The 21,070-nt window shown below is 42.7% G+C and overlaps 1 long non-coding RNA gene across 1 annotated transcript; it reads right to left on the bottom strand.

Moving 5' to 3' along the window:
- Window positions 1-11,266: 11,266 nt before the first annotated feature.
- Window positions 11,267-20,200, bottom strand: LOC140254443 (uncharacterized). Its single transcript, XR_011904209.1, has 3 exons — window positions 20,186-20,200; window positions 11,482-11,587; window positions 11,267-11,295 (listed from the first exon to the last, which is right to left on the bottom strand). It is a non-coding gene; the product is annotated as an uncharacterized lncRNA (long non-coding RNA).
- Window positions 20,201-21,070: the final 870 nt, after the last annotated feature.

Here is a 21,070-nt window from a genome sequence, read left to right as displayed (position 1 = left end):
GGAGCGAGCAATTTGTTTCATGCAAAATTTGCTATGCCTGGTGAATTGATCGTTTTGAGTTTCCTGGTAGATGATATGAGATACTCGTTCTTCCATTTCAGATTCAGGTCACAGTGTGGCCTCTCATCATAGACACAGCTGAGTCTTGCTCTTGTTTTCCTCCAGGATATTGCAGAATTGGCTCTTTGGTCTTAGATCACTCACAGTGTCTTCCACTCTGCTATCTTTTTCTGTACCTTTGGCTTAGACACTGTTCCTGTGTTTTACTTTCTGTGCAGTGCAGCTCTTCTCATGATTTTTTTTTCTTTTTTTTTTTTTCTCCTATTTTGTGATTTTTTATTTTATTTTATTTTTTTTTCAGACTTTAAATGAAAATGGGGAGAGACCAAGTCCACCTGGATCCACTAGCAGCATAGAGAAAGGTCTCACGACATCTTTCTTTCTGCTAGCACTTGCTGACCGGAGGTACAGAAGGATGCAATATATAAATCTCTTCTTATTGCTTTCTTTATATCTGTAGGGACTCAGCTCCTCTGGGGCTTTTACTTGTTTCACTTTTCAACTTCAGATTATTTTCTTTAATTTCTTTTTGCTGCTGGCACAAGGGCATGTTCATTAATCACTCAAGCCCAAGGTGCTCAAAAGAAATGGTCTTTATCTGGTGACACAGTTCCAACAGCTTTTGCCTAACAGAACAGGGGCTTTTCCAGAGCTCCTCCCCTGGATGTTTTCGTGTGTCTGGAAGGAGAGTTTGCTGAAAGGTGCAGCTGGCTGCCACAGGGACAACAGTTTGGCTGCAAGATAAGCGCAGCAGTCTAGACAGATCTGTCTCAGCACACAGGATAAGATTATTTTGCCTATCCAAAGTTCTGTTCTAATTGTTCAGTGCGTGTTTGTATTTTTGGTGATGACATCTTATTTCTTCAAGGATTTTTATGAGCAGTAATCAGACTTGTCTAGCCTCACAACCTCCTGCAAATCACAGTTTGCTTGGGATTTTTGGTCTTGCACTCAGCGCCTTTAGCCTCATTAAAGATTTTTTCTTTAGAATTTCCCTATTTCTGCTAGTGAATTTTAATGTGCAACAGCTGAAGAGTTTACCTTTATTCCGTTATCAGGTGCTTAAAGCTGCAGGGGATTTTGATGCATGGTGTGTGTTGAAAAGATATGGAGCTACATCTGGAGTGCTAAAGGCTAATGTGGACAATGCTCTGATACCACGTGGTTGCAGAATTAATCAGCACTTCCCTTGGGACAGGTTTACACATACCACAAGAGTAGCCCCCAAATGACTGCAAGACAAGACTTGTGGGCTGTTAAACAAAGAAACTATGATGAAGTCTTACTTACACCTTTTTCACTTTTGCAGGCATACTTTTGAGGCCTACAGACAATCAGCCAAAGAGTCTTATGGCAGATGATGGAAAGACCACGTCCAGCAGCATTTTAGAGAACCCTGTTGGAAGGTGATATAAATAGAATCACTCAATTGAACTCTGATCCTGTCTGAAATAAGAATACAGCAGAAAAAAAGATTTGGAGAAACCAACAGAAGTACACTGTATGAGGCGGAGACAAAAAGGTCAGGTTGTTAAGTGTCATGAAGAAACAGACAAGGAATGAAACAGTGGATATATGCAAAATTTTTCCTGGGTTCTCTGAAGCCGTGAGCTCAGGGGAGTTTCCAGTGAGGCTAATATGGCAGTACATCTAAAACTGATTAAGTATCTCTCCAAAAAGTGCACTGACTTTCAGAACTCGTTACTCACGCAAAAGTTTTAGGAGTCAAATAATAGAAGAAAACCTGCTGCTACCACAAATAGACATTAACACACAGGAGGTTATAAAACTTCATGTTCCAGGATGAAAGGCAGACACTTCCTATTTCAGGTCAGGAAGACGCTTCCCCTGGAAGTCACTGTTAAGGATTGTCCATCACAGGATTTTTAGCTCAATCCAAATAGCATCAGTGGCACCGTTTGACTGGATGAACCGCTGGTTGAGAACTGCTGGTCTACTTTGCTCTAAATTTAACACCCCTTTTCATGTGCTATGGGCTGCGCTGCCCTAATTCTATTTTCATTTTATTTATTTATTTATTTATTTTCTCATAAAGGAATGTCAGCAATAAGGGAAAATGATTTCCATGCTTTTCAGGATACATATCTACAATATCGTTTAATTTGAGCTTTGCGTTTGGAGGAGACAGTTTTCTTTCCCCTGAAATACGGTAGGCTAAGTTCTGTTTACCCATGGTAACAAAAGCCAAATGGAAGTAACGGTCCCCAATTTTGTACCAGTGAATCTGTAGAGCATTTCAGGGCTATAAAATGCTCCTACATTTTTGCTGTGGTAATTACTGTGAGTGAGCCAGCTGCTGGTTAATGGTGCTCACTGACTCACCTTCCTGTCCGCTCTGACTTGGGAGGATGGAAAGTGGATGTGGTGTTGTCAGAAGGGACAGCAGCAGATGAATGCCCCCGATAACCCATTAATAGAGCATCAAATGGTCATCAGTGCAGAAAGCAGAAAAACACAATTAATTCTCCAAAATATGAGAAAGTCTGCTGTCATTTTACTCCTCAATCAAGTCAAAGTTGATTCAGCTAGTTTTTTAAGGGGTGAAATATGAAGTACGTTTAGACTTTCACAGATAGTAATTTCTGATCTGCTTAAAAGGGTGAAGAAATAATGAAGATTATGTTTTGCACCCTTCCTGGAATACTGTGAAGATTCCTGTTCAGAGAGGAACATCTCCTTGATCTAAGTGATCTCCAGATGCCATCATGTTGTTCACAGTGATACACATGTATTTTGAGCCATGTAACAAAACTTAAATCATGAAAGCTGAGGTCTGTGACATGGAAAGAGGCTTTGGTAAATCAATAAAGCTGTATCTACAGGTGGTAAAAGTAAGTGGGATGTTATCTTTTGGTTTATTAGATAGATTTATTACAGAGTTGTAGCTCTCATCTCACAAATAGCACAGGTCTTACTTATTTATCACTCCATACTTAAATCGCACTCTGAGAGTGAATTTATTTTTCACAGGGAATATTACAACAAACTCTCCTGAACCATTATGCTACTTGGAAAGTAACATCTGTTTAAAAATATAGAGATATTCCTATGGTTTTATGCAGTCAGTAGCTCAAAATAGCTTGTGTCTACCACAGCACAGCTATCATGGATTTAGTTGTTCCCACAGAGGGTCTTTGTTATGTTTGAAAAATACCAATTTTGAAATCAGAGGATCTGGTTCTTATTTACATGACTATGCCAAGAGGCCTTATGGTTGCAAATGACATTGTGCAGACCTCCTAGTCTTTAGCACAGGAGACTTTCACAGCATCACCCTGCTCAGACTTCCCACAGTGTATGACCCTTCTTCTGGCAGCAATGAAGCAGAGCCCTGTGGTCCTTTCCCTGTGTGCTGGATGGCATCAGCCCATTGTCTATGGGTCTTTTATGAAATATTTGAGCTAGTTTTTTCCTGGTACTACCACTGAAATTGCTTTAAATACTTAATTTTGTCTAAAAATCCCTGTTAATATTGTGTTGATCATTTTCTGAGTGTCTGACTATGCCGCACTTTCATATGTGTAAGCATGAGTGTAATTGTTTTCACAGATTCCTAGAATCATATAATATCCCACATTGGATGGAACTCACAAAGATAACTGAGTCCAACTCCTGGCTCCACACAGGACCACCCAGCATTCAAGTCCTATGTCCGAGAGCACTGTCCAAATGCCCCTCGAACTCCAGAAACTTGGGGCCTTGCCCACTGCCATGGGCAGCCTGTTCCATGCCTATTGCTCTCCAGTGAAGAACCTCTCTCTAGCATCCACCTGACCTTTCCCAACACTTCCATCCCAACACTTGCTACCTGAATGCAATTTTACCAAGATGAAATACACCCAAGAAATGTCTGCTTCCTCACTGTCTTTCAAGGGAATTCATCCTAGTTGCTGACTTCTAGAAGAGCAGTCAGACGGTTTGCATTGGGATGAATTACAGTCAAAAGGGCTACAGATACAAGATTAGATCCTGTATAGGCTCATGCAGAGTGACCACAGAGCCTGCCTGAATCTGGTGTTCTTCTTCTTCTTCTTTGGAGTAGGCAAGCACTCGTGAAGTTTTGGTTTCATACATTAATCATTTCTTGTTTATCTATCTATCTATCTATCTATCTATCTATCTATCTATCTATCTATCTATCTACCTATCTGTTTATCTATCTACCTATCTATTTCAGAGAAGTGATTTAGTTTGGCTATCTGCTTACAATCTATTTGACCACAATTTCTGTCCCCTCTGTATTGTCTCTCAGCTGTAATATTTTCTTCACTTGGCTGCAAACTTAATGAAGTCATTTGCCACAGAAGATTTTGAAACATATTATTTATGGCTCCAGTCTGTCACCCCCAGACAATATTCTGGGATGATGCAATGCAGCTGTACACAATATTTTTACATTTCTCTACACTTTGTTAGTTTTTTTCTGTACTTTGCTTGCCCTTTAAAAACTATAAAAGACAATACTTATTATACCTCATGTTAGAAGCCTGTGAAAGTATACATAAATCGTCTAGAAATTATTCTTTCTGTTCTTTTTTGAAGTGCTTAAATTAATTCCTGTAATGCAAAAGAGTTCAGTAAGTTCTGATAAATTTGTTTGAGTCAATGAGCTAACTCCATGATTTCGTCTCTATTATATCTGAATTTGGACTTTCAAAGTACTTTTGAGACTTTTCATTGATAGGAAGGGAAGTGACATTTTTTTTTAGCATTCTTGAATGAGTGAGTTCACAGCTTGCTTGTCATACGAGACTCATTTCCTCATTTGTTCCTATTTTAAACATATACTTATCCTCCCACTGTTCCTGAAAAAACTGTGTTTCTTCTAGATACTCTGCCTAAAAAAATCCCTAAAAACAAATTCAGCTCCCAACCTGGCAGACAGTGGGCAGTGCTTCTGAATAATGAACTGGACCCGAGGTTCAAGCTGGATATCAGGAAAAGGCTCTTCACCAGAGGATGATGGGCATGGAATGGGCTCCCCTGGGCAGTGGACATGGCCTCAAGCTGCCAGAGTTCAAGGAGTGTTTGGATAACAGTTTCAGGCATAGGGCTTGAATGCTGGATGGTCCTGTGTGGAGCCAGAATTTGGACTCAGTGATACACATTTAGAACACTGTGTCCAGTTCTGGGATCCTAAGTTCAAAAAAGACAGGAATCTCCTATAAGGAGTCCAGTGAAGGGCCACAAAGATGGTAAAGGGCCTGGAGCATCTCCTCTATGAGGAAAGGCTGATTAACCTGGGTCTGTTCATCCTGGGGAGAAGAAAATTGAAAGGGGATCTGATTCTTTATGATAAGGTGATGGAGCACTGGAACAACTTGCCAGAGAGGTTGTGGAGTCTCCTTCTATGGAGATATTCAAGATCCAGCTGGACACCTAACTGTGCGACCTATTGTAGGGTACCTGCTTTAGCAAGGGTGTTGGAATCAATGATCTCTTGAGGTGCCTTCCAAGCCCTGCAGTTCTGTGATTCTGTGATCCTCATGAGTCCTTTCTAAGTCAGAATAATCCATGATGATATATTCCATGAATATATGTTGATAGGTGTCCCTTTAGCAATGTTATGTATGTTCTATGTACTACAGCTACTCCAGATTTCCTCTGTATTCAGTGGAAAAGAATGGGACATTTCATCCATTTTGAAGATAAAAGTCTAGAAGAGGATGATGGGTTGCATCTGACTATAAATTAAAAGTCAGGAGTTCTCCACATGGGAATTTCTCTCATACCCTTGCCCTGAAGTCAGTCCCTGCCTGGTACCTGGCATAGCTCACAGCTTTTCAGAGCTGCAGTGCCTACTCACAGTTCTGAGACTTCTGACATCCAGAAGTGACGAGTGCAGTGTCCAGGCATCCTACCCAGGAAGAGCTGTTCACCTTGCAAGAAATCATGATAAGGCTGATTTCACTGGTTTCATGGTTTCCTTTCACCTTAAGCTTTGCAGCAGAGGTATGCTTAAATGTAAAGGTGGTCTAGTGCTTAAACTGTTCACAAACACTTGCATGCATTACACTGGTTCAAAGTATGGTGTCTTTCAAGCCACCTTCCTGTGCTTTTTCACGTTTGTACTATTTCATGATCTCTTCATCTCTGGGGATTTGCATTTGTGAAAACCTGTGTTTAGTCAATCTTATAAAACTGTAAGTAGTTCAACTACATCAAGAGTAAGAAGTAATGGAGTAATGAAGAATAAGAATGCTGATTTGTGGAGTGCTTTTTTATGCAGACTTGCCAAGTGTAGCTTCTCCGAGAGATTTAATGAAGATCAAAGCCATTTATGATGACCACGTAATTAAAAGTAAAATGTTCACTTCTCTTGTGGTCACTGGTGTATTGACATGGTCGGTTGTGGCCAATTAAGTTGCAACTAAAATTTTGTTTCTTTCATCATGTTTGCCGAGAAACAAAGAGTGTTTTAAATGTACGTCCACATTTTAAAAGAGTTTATTTCCCTTCCCTTCCCTTCCCTTCCCTTCCCTTCCCTTCCCTTCCCTTCCCTTCCCTTCCCTTCCCTTCCCTTCCCTTCCCTTCCCTTCCCTTCCCTTCCCTTCCCTTCCCTTCCCTTCCCTTCCCTTCCCTTCCCTTCCCTTCCCTTCCCTTCCCTTCCCTTCCCTTCCCTTCCCTTCCCTTTCCTTCCCTTCCCTCCCCTCCCCTCCACTCCCCTCCCCTCCCCTCTCCTTTCCCTTACCATCCCTTCTCCTTTCCCTTACCATCCCTTTCCCCTTCCTCTCCTCCCCCTTCCTTTTTCCCCTTTACTCCCAACAGGAATCAAATCCACCATACTTTATCCATCTTTATAAATAAACCATTCTTGTTTTCTCCTGTTGTCTTTTAAAAAAGTATCAGTAAAATAACATTTCACCTTCATAGAATGATATCTTATAAACAGAGAACTATTTTCTGTTCCACAGACAAAACATCAAGTCTCTGGTTGCTCTGCTGCAAATGGAGTTACCTGGTCCTTCCAGCAATTTTTTCACTGACAGAAACAATCATAGGTAAAATAGTAGTGTTGCTTCCCTGGAATTTGTAAAAAAGGACAGTGATATTTTTCTTTCTCTTTCATAGCTTTTATAGAGGAAAATATCTCCCAGCAGAAAACAAAAAATCAAGATTTGATGCTTTTTCTACACCTTTTCAATCTATGCTTCCATTCATAATCTCCCCACATACTGATTTTACAGACCTGGCTCTCCTAGTGACAAATACACTTGACAGAATTATTTGGCTAAAATATAGTAATTAATGGGCGAGATGGTGTTCCTAAGATTTAGAAATGTGTTAATTAAATACAATTGTCCACTAGGTAATGCATGCACAATTTTACTATAAACGCTGATTTTTCTAATTTGTCTTTTCCTTGTTCTATCTAAAATTTAATTAAAGCAGTCCCGGCCGGGCATAAATGGGAGATAAAGACAAGTTATGAGCAATGCAGAAGTGCAAGCTAAGCTCATCTGCACTACATGGATCGTATAGAGCATGGTCAAGACTCCACAATGACTGTCCCGTATTACTGCAAAGAGAAAGATCTGGGGATTTTTCAGACATTGTGCTTTGCTAGTCTGAAGGAAAGCTGCTCAAAATGTGAACTGGAGCATTGACAGTGATGGCAGTTTTGGCTTTATCTACAAAACAGTCTTACCTCTTGAAAATTATTTTTCATTCCCAGTGGTCAGAGCAGATGGATTGTAGTGGTGTTGCAGAGGCTTCTTTTCCAGATAAGGAACTGGAAGCGGAGAGAAGAGAGTTACAGAATGTGAGTGGACACTGATGGACACCAAGTTGAACACAAGCCAGTAATGTGCCCTGGCTACTAAGAAGATATCCTGGGCTTCATCAGGTAAAGCACTGCCAGCAGGTTGAGGGAGATGATCCTTCCTCTCCTGGAAGTGCTGGGCCCAATTCTGAGGCCCCTTGTACAAGAGAGGCATGGATATACTAGGAAGAGCCAAACAGATGACTGCCGAGGTGATGAGGAGACTGGAGTACTCCTATGAGGAGAGGCTGAGAGCTGGGACTGCTCAGCTAGAGAGGAAGAGGCTCAGAGGGATCTCATTAACGTCCATAAATCCCTGATGGGAATGGTGCCAAGAAGCCAGAGCCAGGCTCTGTCAGTGGTGCCCGGTGCCAGGACCAGAGACCGTGGACACAAACTGGAACACAGGAGATTCCCTCTGAACACCAGGAGCACTTCTTTGTTGTGCAGTGATGGAGCGCTGGCATACTCCTGTCCTTGCTGGCACAGGGGCTGGAGCAGGTCCAGAGATCAAACACTTCCTACCTCAACCATTATGTGATTCTGTGATTCTGTGATTCTGTGAAGTATGGATGTTTGGACAATAATGTTGTCTTCCTATACAATTTATGATGGAGAACAGGCCGCAGTACTGGTTTCTTACTCTGAATTGTACTCATGAATGTCTTTCTCCTTTCCACTGACGGCTGAAATATCCTTGGAAGGCTGGTTGTGTAATTTAGGCACCTAAGTCAGATCCTGAAAATTGCCAAGACAGGAATGGTGCTACAATAATGGATTTGGTTTTCTGAATTTGCCTGTGAGACCTGCTGGCCAGTAAGTACTGACAGATGTGTTGATAAGGAGTCATCAAGCTTAGAGTGGGAAATCAGAGCTGACATCTCAGTGCCACCAAATTATCGGATACTGAATTCACTGGAATTGGTATTTCAGCCCAATGGGCAAATTGCAGCAAGACACACATTCATCTTGTCCCATCCTATCCTGTCCCATCCCTTCTTGTCTTGTCTCATACCATCCTGTCTCATTCAATCCTATTCTATTCCATCCCATCCTGTTTCATTCCATCCTTTTTCATCCTGCCCCATCCTGTATTGTTCCATCCCAACCCGTCCCAACCTATCTCATCCCATTTTGTCCTATGCCATCCTGTTCCATCCCATCCTATCCTACTTCATCCTGTTCTATCCCATCCCATCCCATCCTATCCCACCCCGCCCTGTCTCATCCCATTCCATTCCATCCCATTCCACCCCACCCCATCCCATCACATTCCATCCTATCTCATTTCATCCTGTCCCATCCTATCCTGTCCCATTCCATCCCATTCCATCCTATCCTATCTCAGCCCATTGCATCTCACACCATCTCATCTTATCCCATCCTGTCCTGTCTTGTCTCATCCCATCCTATCCCATCCTATCTCATCCATCCCATCCCATCCCATCCCATCCCATCCCATCCCATCCCATCCCATCCCATTCCATTCCAGTCTTCCTGACAGAATGCTCTCAGCACTTTGTGTCACACAGAGAAAAGATGTTCAGATCCACAGTTCCAGTTTACTCAACTCATGTAGAGAAAATTCAGTGAAGAAATGAACATGGAAAGCAATCTGTCTTTTTCATGTCGAAATTTGTATGACAGTGATACTCACTTAATTGAAAGCTGTGTTTTCCTGCAAAAGAAAAAAGAAATGTCTTTTCTACTCAGCAAAGTTCATTGTGGTTGCTAGAGAAAAGAGTCTTTGAATATACTTCAATGAATACACTGCTCTTACTGTTAGTTTCCCCTGAATCTCTCACAATATAATTAAATGTTGGTCTCTGCAATTGATTACTGTTAGCTATTACCTGGACATATCATGATGTGTTCGAAAACGTCAGAGGTCACACATAAAGGTTTACAAGAATTCTCATCTCAAAGGAGGAAAGCTTGCCAAGTTGTTTGGATAAACCTGAAGATGTCTGGGCTGCGCATGGTGTTCATAATCCCTGACTTAGAACTGCCTAACTGGGTATGTACATATGGACCAGGGTGATGCCAAGGGAACACACAAGCTGGAGTCCCAGAAGCAGAGCACCCAAAGTTGTGTGGTTGTACCTGCAGGGATCTTGGCCTTCTTATTGAAAACTGTTGCTGGTGAATCTGCCCTGTTTCTGCCTCCATACCTGTTGTTTTGAGTCACTTTGGTGATCTCAGTACCAGAATCTTCTATGCTCACACCTTCGTTGCGTAGAAATGAGGCTGCTTAGGGAGGTGATGGAGTCACTGTCTCTAGAGCTGTTCAGAAACTGCATAGATTTGGCACTGAGGGACACGGTTGGTGGTCATGGTGGGGATGGGCTGGAGGTTGGACGAGGTGATCTTAGAGGTCTTTTCCAGTCTTCATGACTCTACAATTATATGATTCTGCGAACTATTACCCCTGGGATTTTAATCTAGAACCACTGGGTAGCTGCTAAAACTAGGTGAGTCATCAGGTACAAACCGGTGCCTTGTTCCTTCTGGATGAAAACAATTTTTAACAAAGTTATTCAGCGACATGTATATCTGCATTTGCCATAAGGGAACTTGCTCGTAGGTCTTGCCAGAGTGGGCACAGAAAGAATAAGGCAGCTGGTACAAAGAGGCATGCAATAGATGGCCGCTACACTCCCCTGAACCGTTACACTTGAGTCACCCTTTAATCCTACAGAAGCCGCTGAAGCCCTGCCTGCTGTGTTAAAACAACAAATATATCTGAGTAAGAAGGACTGGCTGCTGTGTGAGGCTTGCTTTCCCTCGTTGTACATCTGTATCAGCCAGGGCTGTTTGGTTGTCCTAGCAGGGTGAGATCAAGGCAGCACCTTCCATCTGTCCCCTGGAGCTTGGCACTGAGGGGATCTTTTTCAAAGTCATTTTTCCCTGAAATTAACTTGTATGACTCACCCGGACTCAGAAAAGGGAGAGTGTGTGGGTGTGAGAGGTTTACACAAGATTATTACACTCTCTCAATATTCCGCATTTCTTGTCATCCATCTGTAGTTTCAGAGAATCCAAAAATTAACCTTGGATGGGAAACAAAGCCCAGCTTTTAAATGTGCTGCAGTTTTCTGGTGTCTTTTCTTTCTTGTTCTGAGGCACTTTTCTGGAAATATATTTAAGTGACTGGCTACAAAACACACTTGAGATGTGATTTATATGGAGAGGACAGCTTGAGACACTCCCTCAGAGCACAGCACACAGAAGTTTGTCATGTTTGGCTTGTCCTGAAGGGAAAAAGAGAGCTGTGTGTTTTCCTTCTCTGTCTGGAGAGAACTCACCTCAAGATGTTGTTACTGTATTGTAGGGAGTGGGGACTGTGTGGTTTGCTCAGGAGTCTTTGGAAGGGTCATCAGAATATGCTGTTCAAAATTAGAGGCAAGCTGTTATTTGAAGATGCCCACTGGGGACACGGTGAGCAGCAGCTCCTGAAAGAATAAATAGAATTGTTTGAGTTGGAAGGAAGCCTTAGTGGTCATCTGGTCCAACTCCCCTGCAATGAACAGAAGACAGAAGGAGGTACCATCTCATTAGGTAAGACCAGTGTAGATAGAAAGAGTTAGTGGAGACACAGTAGAATTTCCTGAAGAGGAGGGATCTCTGGGATGTCTTACCTACTTCAGTCCCCATGTGGAAATATTTGAGGAGCAAAAGGATAATGTTGCACAGCCAGCACCAACAGATGGGACAAGGGGTGGTTTTTTCCCTGTGAGATTTTCCCTGGAGGAGGAAAAAGTTTCAAACCCTTGGCCAAATATTTGGTCATACAGTTAACGCCAAGAAAAATCACCTGAAGGGGAAAGACAACCAGGAAATGATGGTGTAGATGAACCCTGGAGTATGGAGTGAATGGGAAGCTGTGTGAAAGAGAAAAGGATTAGGTCACAGAAGGAGAAAGAAGACGGGTGAGAAAATGGAACAGAGGGAGAGAAGGAAAAGAGACTTAAGGGACAATTGTTCATTTTCAGAAAGGGAAAAGAGAAGTAAGAATAAGAGTAGAAATTAAAGTAATAGGGAGAAACTGGAATCAGAAAGAGCAGCAGCAGAAGAATCTAGTCAGAAAATGAGAATTTAAGAGGGATGTTCCTGGAGGTCAGGGATTAAACAAATCTACTGAAGTTTTGAAAAAAAATAAAATAAAAAAAATGGGAGAAGAAAAAAGAAAGTTGCAAAAAAAGAAAAAAACAAACAACAAAGTGAAGGAGAGTAAAGCAGGAAAGTAAAGCAAAGTTAAGGGAGATGACTTTTTTATGCTCTAGTAAGCTTCATCCTGAGCTGTCTTGGTATAAAATATCTGACAGTACGAGGGGAACTCTGGTAGAACTGGGGATTGAGGAAACCAATCTACATGTCCTTAGAAGACAGAGGTGCTGAATGAATCTCTGCAGTGAGAAGGGGAGGTGGTGGCTACTAGTGGTCTGTCCCAGCAGGTGAGCTGCTGACCCTTCCAAGTTTCTACAGAGCCTTTTAGAAGACCCTACCTAGTAACACGAGGCCCAGGTTTCAGTTCTCAGTTTAAAAAAGCACATTGTCTTGAAGCATATCTAGAAACATGGCGAAGTTGAGTTGCGCTGCCTGGCATCTCACGGCTACAAGTCCTCATTTATGAAAGTGGGACAAAGCCAAAAGCATTGCCAGGGTGGTACTGCACCATCTACAAAGAGGGAAAAGAGTATAATAATAGAATAACTTACATTAAAAGGGACCTCTGCACACCCGCAGAGTACAACTGGTGCTTCATCCCCAAGTACTTTGGTGGTGCTCCACAGGGTTCATTCCACTATACCAACATCTGTCTTGCACCAAGGACCCTGCAGTTGCACAAGTGGTTTTGGAGCACAGGCATAGGATTTGGGGCTTATGTGTGTAAGAGCAACACAAATTTGAAGGTTACACAGTGCAGATGTTGAAAAATCTCAGAAGCAACCCTGTTATTAAGGTTTCAAAATGTAGGCATTTCCATTTTAGCATAATTGCATAGAATGTGGGAGCTCAAATCCAAGAAAAACACATTTCTAATAGCCTGCAAGCATGCAGTTTATAAGTGATACCCATTTAAGAAGTGATTTCTCCCACTTGATATTAAGCTGGTTCCTTTTTTTTTTTTTTTTTTTTTTTTTTTTAATAATTATTTATTTTTTTAAATCCAGAGGGCTGTTTTGAAGGAAAGGAAGTGTTGCTCTGTCACATGGCTGTTATTGTGGAGATCGAAAATAGCAAAGTGCACCAGACAAAATTAGCACTGCTGTGCATTCAGATATACGGCTTCTTATTTGCTCTTTTACTACGAAATAATAAAGTTTAGAGCCAGATATTTATGATTCACCCACTTGTGATCAAACGAAGCCCTTTTACTTGAGGCGAGGGAAAAGTCTTTTAAACACAGACACAGACACCAGATGGCTCAGGATATTTGTCTTTTTCTAGGATAATGTTAGAGTGTAGAGCCAAAACCTAGTTCAGAGGCTGCCCTGAGGCCCCTTGGGGTAACAGTATTTAAAAAAAACAGGCAATAACTCCTGCTTCGGGACTACAAAACTCATTTCCCTGACTCATCTTTCCGATACCATTCACAACATCATTTTGAGAAACAAGAAAACCCAATGACCAAATCCAAACATTTTCCTTGAACAAAAATGCAGTGAGGCTGAGCTTTTATTTGGCCTGCAAGCTATAGAGTGACAGGCAGATACGATGGGAAGAGGGCACCCCAGGAAGTGCAGGAATGAGCATCAGATAAAATCGCAGGATGTGTTGTATTGTGGAAGTGGTATTTGTACACCTTTAAGCCACTTTATTCCTGGTATCATCACAGGGAAGTTTTGCACCACATAACCAAATGCATACCATTTGCATTCCAAATACTTGTTACATAAATATTTGTCATCTCTTCTTGTTTTGCTATGAGCTTTGCAGATTCATTTGGGCTGTGCCTCATGATCCAGATGCTGGGCTCATTTAGTAGTGTTCAGTTCCCCTTCTTTCTGACTTCCTCTATGACTTTTGACCGAAGTTTCTTTGTACTTTAGCTCACAACTAATGAAATAGGAGCAAGGGCTCTATCTGGCCAAGGAAAATGCCTTTAACCCTTAGGAGGATCTTAAATTGAACCACAGAACCATAGAATCATAGAATCATAGAACCATTGAACCACAGAATGGTTTGAGTTGGAAGGGGCATTAAAGCCCATCCTGTTCCAACCCCTGCCATGGACAGGAACACTTTCCAGCAGCACAAACTGTCCAGGGCCCCATCCAACCTAGCCTGGAATTCTTCCACAGGTGGAGCATCTGCAGCATCTCTGGGCAGTTTATGCCAGTGCCTTACCATGCTTGGAGCAACAATTTCTACCCAATATCTAATCTAAACCTATCCTCTTAGCTTAAAATTGTTACCCTTTATCATACTACTGCACTCACTGGTAAAGAGTCCCTCCCCATCCTTCCTGTAGGCTGCCTTTAGGTACTGGAATGCTGCTGTAAGGTCTCTCCAGAACCTTCTGTTCTCCAGACTGAACAATCCCAACTATTTTAGCCTCAATTCACAGGAGAGGTGCTCCAGCCTTCTTATCATTTTCGTGGTCCTCCTCTGGACCTGCTCCAAGAGGTCCATATCCTTCTTGTGCTGGGGCCCCAGAACTGAATTCTGTCTCACCAGCACAGAGCAGATGGGCAGGATGACCTCCCTCTCCCTAACAGGCATGCTTCTTTGTATGCAGCCCATGATATGGTTGGCTTTCTGGGCTTTTCTGGGCTGCAAGTGCGTGTTGGCCTTGTGTCTTGAGCTTTTTATCTCCCGCTGTTTCCAAGTACTACTTCTCTGCAGGGCTCCTCTCAATACAGTCATCTCTAAGTTTGTTTTCATCTTTGGGACTGACCTGATCCAGGTGCAGGATCTTGCACTTGGCCTTGCTGAACTTCATGATGCTTACACAAGCACACCTCTCAAGCCTGTCCAGGTCACTCTGGATGGCATCCCCTCCCTCCAACGTGTTGACCATACCTCACAGTTTGGTGTCATCTACAAACTTGCTGAAGATGCACTCAATCCCACTGCTAATGTCACCAACAAAGATGTTAAATAGTATTGGTCCCAATACAGATCCCTGAGGAACAAAACTTATCACTGATCTCTACCTGGACACTGAGCCCTTAATCACAACTCTTTGAATGCTACTGTACAGCCAGTTCCTTATCCATCAAGTAGTCCATCCATCACACACATCTCTCTCTCTTTCAAAGACAAGGATTTTGTGTGGGACAGTATCAAATGCTTTACCTAAGTTCAGCTAAATGATGTCAGCTGCTCATTACCCAGGTAACAAGACTGCGTCCAGAGGATTTATGAGAGCCATTAAAGAGGTAATGTACTGTCTAAGTATCTAAGAAGGGATGTCCCTTTGACCAGGCATGCGCTTACCCCCCAAGCAATGAGATAAGAGGTTTTCACTTTCTTCCCTTGACAGTACTTGACATGCATTTTTCAGGCTGTCTCCAAAAAACTTACTGCCGTAGCCCCTTTCTAGGTCTTTTGTGGCTCAGTTAACACACTTCTGAGCACTATAAAATGCTCACACTGAAGATGTTGTAAGGAACACACAGGGGAAGGTGCAAGAGAGATTTCACGCATCTTATTTGTTTATTCCAGTGTACATAAAAGAACTTCTTTAATCTAAGAAAAAGATCACTTTGCTCCAGACAGGTCAGTAGATCTGCTGCTCACTCATACACCTAAGGATGAGCTCCTACATCACAGAACAATTTGAGACTCTTTGTAACCTGATCACGTTAGCAAAATTTGCTCTTGGCTTTGCAGGAACTGAAAAATAACCCATCTGACAAAAAGGATGGCTTGAAGATGCACTGTTTTTTAGCCACATTCACTAACACTTATAAAAGATAAGACGGCATCTCATGCTCTTGGTGTAGCAGAAGTTAATGAGTTCATGTTTCCCTGCTGTGATGCCTGTTAGCACCAAAATACAGGATGCTATTCTTACCTTCCTCTGAGTTGAGATCAGCATAGCCACTGCCACAGTGATGTTCCTTGAAGAGCAGAGGGATGATTCTCGGGGTATTGAGAAGATATTTTAAGATCAAGATATTTTCAAGAAGTGGCAAAATAATTGGAGGTGTTTTTTTCTTCCTTTTTAGACATTTTTAGTGGGGCTTGGCTATTGCCATAGTGCTTAATTCATAACCAAGCCGATTCCACATAGAATGAAGGAAATTTAAAGGAAAGGTTTGCTATATTTTTCAATGCTTATTCTTTTCTAGGCTTCAGGATGGGTTTTCTGGGACATAACAGTTCTGCAGACAGCACGAGCATTATGTCAGTGTTGGCAACAATTGTCCCTCAGAAGTTTTTTTGTAATAGGCTGTTTGCGTTCCCTGGTGATGCACCTTCAGTCCCCACCCACACCTGCTGCTGTGTCTGCTCTGAGGGATGGAAAGATTGATTCTGTCTAATTTTGCCACCCACTCTGAAGCTGTTGGTTCATAACATCTGCTGAGACTCTTCCATTCAAGCCATATTTTGTGAATGGCAAAGCTGCCTCGAAGACAGGCTCTGAAATGCTGAGCCTCTTCATTGTAGGGAATTCCACACAGAAAAGTAAATCAAGCACTCTTTGAACCCACTGTGCACGTGGCAGCAGTGTATGTTTTATTTTAACTTCTCTGCTTCTGTCCTCCCAGAGAAGGGCAACAAAGCTGTGAAGATCTGGAGCACAAGTCCTGTGGGGAGCAACTGAGGGACCTGGGAATGTTCAGTCTGAAGAAAAGGAGGCTCAGGGGAGACCTCATCACTCTCTGAAATGACCTGAAAGGAGGTTGTGGTGAGCTGGGGGTTGGTCTCCCCCAGGTAGCATTGATAGGATGAGAGGGAATGGCCTTAAGTTGCACCAGGGGAGGTTCAGGTTCAGTAATAAGAAAAGCTTTTTCTCAGAAAGAGTGGTGAGGCATTGGCACAGGCTGCCCAAGGGAGGTGATGGAGTCACTGTCCCTGAAAGTGTCCAGGAAATGTGTTGATGTCAGTTGGCAGTATTGGTGATAGGTGGACAATTGGACTAGATGATCATAGAGGTCTTTTCCAACCTTAATGATTCTATGATTCTGTCTGATTCTATCCCTACACGTGTATGCACGTATACATATATTGGGATCTATGAGAACAATTCAATGTTATAATTTTTAGAACTGAATGAGGTGGGAAGCAGATGAGTAAAGTGCTTTATGCTGTGAGGGCAATTCAGGCTTGCCTTTCCTGAAGTAAATTTGGTCAGTACTAGACAAGTTTGTTAAGAGTGTCACCGGATGCTTAAAGGGCAAGCATTAGTCACACTGCTTCAGAGTAGTGTGGGGAGTCGAATGTGAAGCTTGATTCATAACCTGGATGAACAGAGGATGCTTTTCAATGAGAAGGTAAAGGAGGCAGCTGGAACATGAAAGAGTCTACAACACTCAACAACTGTTACACCACTGCAAGGGAATCATTTTGTGGTATCTGAAAATGACTTTGGATGACAGTGCCCATCATCATGTGGAATATCTTGTGACTCAGCACTTGCAGCCACCTTGGTCGTGGACAGTCTTCGTAAGATATTTTCTGCTTTACAGAGATCTGAAAGCTCATGGAGTTTGGAAATCTCCAGTTCCATTTGCTTTGCAGAGGGAGACTTGATGCTAAAGCTGCTTCCCTGAACAAGAGACAGAAAACACAAATGTCTTGCTTCAGTGCTATAGTGCGGAAAAGGCAGCAGCTTTGCCCTGTGCTCTGACTGGTTCTACAGTGAATGGTGACATTTGACTAGCTCCTCACTGGGAAGGGAAATTTTACACAATTGTGCTGCCGTCTTAAAGGTCAACTGTCCCTCTCTGACATCCTCCTCTGTAGCAGAAGAGCTGGCATCATGGCATGTGGTTGCAGCCAGGGCCTGCATAGGGTCTTCTAAATAGCCCTCAGTATTGTGTAGATCTGCACAAGTCCATTAATGTACGTCTCTCAAATGCCCATAGTTTTCGTTTAAGGATGATTTAAAAATCAACTATACATTCAGTATAAATCTGCTTATTCTCTCATTTTTTAGTGTGGAAAATTCTTTGTATCAAAAATATCCTGAGGCTGGAAGATCTCACATTACTGTAGAAACATAGATTGCAAAAGGCTTTAGCCTGACCTCCTGCTTGAAGCAGGGATATCACACATGTTGGGTCACATCAACCACACTTTTGTACAGCCCAGTCTCGGAAACCTTCATGCTGGAGATGCCACAGCATCTCTGGGTCCTTGCTCCAGTGTTGCATGACCCTTCCAATGCAGAAGCTTTTTATACCTACAAGAAATCCTGTAGCAAAGGAAATTTTCTTTATTAATGGGATTTTTTCTTTGTTACATGTCCAGAGACCTCCATTTGGGACAGACACAGATGACTGGTGTGAGTTGGTGCTGCCTTTCAGCCGTATATGTTACAAAACTTGTATGATCTTGGACTGCAAATTTAAACCTGCAAGGGTTTGCAGCAAACAAATTAGCTGTGCAATGACATCATTAAACTAATAACGAGAAGTTCTGTTTGTTTTTTGTTGCATAAATAGGTGAGAGCCCCTGAAAGGGAGCACTGAATGACTCATGAAAACACAGTGTAGAAAGCTTGGGGCTCTTTCAGACTTCATAGGATTTATAGAACCATAGCAGTTGGAATAGATCACTAAGAACATTTCATCCAACTGTCAACTCATCCCCACCATGCCCACTCAGTCCCTCAGTGCCATATCCACACGGTTCTTGAGCACCTCCAGGAACAGTGACTCCACCACCTCCCTGGGCAGCCTGTGCCCCTGCCTTCCCTCTCTTTCTGAGAATAAATTTTTCCTAATATCCAACCTGAACCTTCTTTGGTGCAACTTAGGGCCATTTCTTCTCATCCTATCACCATTGCTTCAGAGAAAAGACTGATCCCCACCTCGCCTTTCACTACAGAGCTAATACGTTTCTCTTCAAAGAGTTAACTAAGCAGGAACCCAAGTATGAGCTCCTTGTAGGAGTAATGACAGATGCCTGCTGGAGTGCACCACCTCTGCCATGAGTTGCTGCCTCAGAGGCACAGCTGGGAGGCAGGACTGCCCACCTCCAGCCATTTCAAGTTGGGGTGGGAACCCCAGCAGCTGTTCCTCATCAACAGAACCTGAGTGGTCATCTGAGGCAGAGTGGGGATAGGACAGTGCATGTCCCTCCTCACCGTGCTCCTCTACAGCTACCTGGGGGCAGGTTTGCCATGAGGCAAATGGCTGATGTGGGACATCACTGCCATGCATCAGCTGAGCTGATGTCATCTGTATTCATGCCTATTTGCACGGTTTCAGCTTGTCACCCTAAGCGGTGTTCTTAGATGACCTTGTTGTGGCAGCCTTTGACAAGAAGTCAGCTGGTGGCATTGCGTGCCTTGGGGTGGGTGAGGAGCACACTGCTCACCTGCTGCGTGCTGACATGGGGACTGCTGGCAGCTCTGCTTCATGCCGGGATCTGTCAGGTTTACAGGAGTGTGCTTCATTTCTTGCCTGAGGTGGCAGCGAAATGTTGCTCGCACTATTCCCCAGCTTAAATAAAAGAGTGCTGTGTTTCAGTGGTAAGAGAAAGGGCCTCTTCATGCAGCTTATCTGCTGGCTTGCAAAGCACTATGGAGTTTTCCACCATGCATGACCACTGCCTAACACAAACCAGCCTGCATGGTCACTGGGGGTTTAAATTTGAAAGTGCCATTCATTCTTCACCTGATCTGGGGGGAAAAAAAAGCCCATAAAGCAATCTAATACCACTACATGAAACACAAATCCTCCTTGTTTGAGGTGCAGAAATCTCAGCAAGGTTTATTTATTGCTCACCCACATCTACATGGTCACTTCTGCTTTTCCATCATGGTAGGAAGTGCCAGACTACGTCCTCAGGCTGACACTGACTGGGTCATGTTTGCCACCCCTCTCTAAATACGAAATGGTGCTAAATTCTTATCCAATTTCAAACATGCATTTTTGCACACATAAATCTTGTGAGTCTTACTGATTGTAAAAAGATCATGTTTATTTAGCTACTGTGTTGTCCAAACCCTTCAGTTTTCCCTATAGCTTGTGCTTTAATGCTCTGTTGATGGGCTGTGCCCGCTCCTGAAGCTGTGTGTGCAAATCCTGTTGATTTTAATGAAAACCGTACTGGGTATCTGAAACAGAAGTAATTTCATAACACTGTTCTCCTTCCTGCCCCATATTGCTGTATCTTAGTGGTCTTTTCCAACCTTAATCATTCAAAGATTCTATGACTTACCTTTAAAGACATCCACCTGCCTCCAGTAAATTCCTTACAAAATCCAGCTCACCATCATCACCTGGAGAAGTCATGAAAATGGGGCTCAGTTACTAAACCATGCCAGGAGTGACTCGTCCAGAATTTGTTTGGCAGTTGGCCATTATTTCAATTGATTATTATTATTACTATTATTATTTGCTCTTACTTCTGCCATGTCTGAGAACAGCTATTTTACATTTCCAGTCATGCATGAAACATTCAGGTCCTGGTACAGACTGCCCAGAGAAGATGTAGGTGCCCCATTCCTTGAGGCACTTAAGGCCAGGTTGGATGGGGCCCTGGGCAGCCTGAGCTGCTGGGTATAATTCCATGATTCTATGAGTCTAAGAAGCTGGACATCAAGGTTTAAGAACATTTGTTGATCATTCAAGCTCATTTCTGTTTTCACTGAGTCTCCCTTTTCCTCCAAAAGCCCTACTGTCCTCTGGAAGACTCAACATTCTACGCTGAGATTACTCCGAAGTGAATTAGTGTCTAACACACAGGAATACAGTCACCCCTTGGAACCGACCTCAATTAGTCCCAGCTGTCACTTCCCTGAGGCAGCATTTTTTGGGAGTTATCGTCAGGGAAACTAAGCAGTTTCCCCTTCCTCTTTCCTGTGTGCTTTCCAGTAGAAGATGTCTACGTGGTGTCAGAAAACATTTCCCAGCCAAGTGTTTGCTGCTCTGGTAGTAAAGTGGTTTGTTTTTCAGTAAAAGCTTCACTGATGCTCACAATGAACAAATGTTCAGCTAGAAGAAGGCTTTCCTCCATAGACAGCAAAACAATTGCTTCCAAAATTGGGTTAATTTTGTATGAAAATGTCATTTCTAAGGGTGAGTGGTTGACAAAGCCTTTCAG

This window comes from Excalfactoria chinensis, chromosome 1 (genome assembly GCF_039878825.1).
Source record: "Excalfactoria chinensis isolate bCotChi1 chromosome 1, bCotChi1.hap2, whole genome shotgun sequence".
Lineage (NCBI taxonomy): Eukaryota > Metazoa > Chordata > Aves > Galliformes > Phasianidae > Excalfactoria > Excalfactoria chinensis.
The sequence above is the reverse complement of the archived record's forward strand: the minus strand, read 5'-3'. Positions and strand labels throughout refer to the sequence as shown.